This window comes from Bison bison, unplaced genomic scaffold (genome assembly GCF_000754665.1).
Source record: "Bison bison bison isolate TAMUID 2011002044 unplaced genomic scaffold, Bison_UMD1.0 scf7180017864134, whole genome shotgun sequence".
NCBI classification, from domain to species: domain Eukaryota; kingdom Metazoa; phylum Chordata; class Mammalia; order Artiodactyla; family Bovidae; genus Bison; species Bison bison.
In genome coordinates, this window is record NW_011494706.1 from 7,972,768 (window position 1) to 7,973,238 (window position 471).

Sequence of the window (471 nt, forward strand, 5' to 3'; positions counted from 1 at the left end):
AACGTTTGTTTTCCTTTTTTTTTTTTTTTTTTAAGAAGGTCCAAAGGAAAGTTTTTATTATTGGCAACAGGAGACATAATACCCAAGAATTTATCATGGTCATGATTCCTTGGGTAGTGTCTAACATATTGAGGACAGGTATGGTCTTGTGTTTTTGAAATATAAGAACCTAACCATTTCAGAATCCCTGGGAAATAATTTAACATACCTTTCTCAGACATTGACAAATATAGCAGACAAAACTAAGAGATTCTGTAGTAAAATTGAGAGTACAGTTACCAAAAGACCACAATATGGGACCAATTCATCCCATCGGATATCTTTTAGAACTTATCAGTATCTCTGGCCCATTGATATTGTATATTTGCTTTCCAGACTTATACCAGCTTTTCCTATTTTTTCTTTTTTTTTTTTTTTACTTTTATGTATGGTTTATTTTTTTTATTTTATTTTCAAACTTTACATAATTAT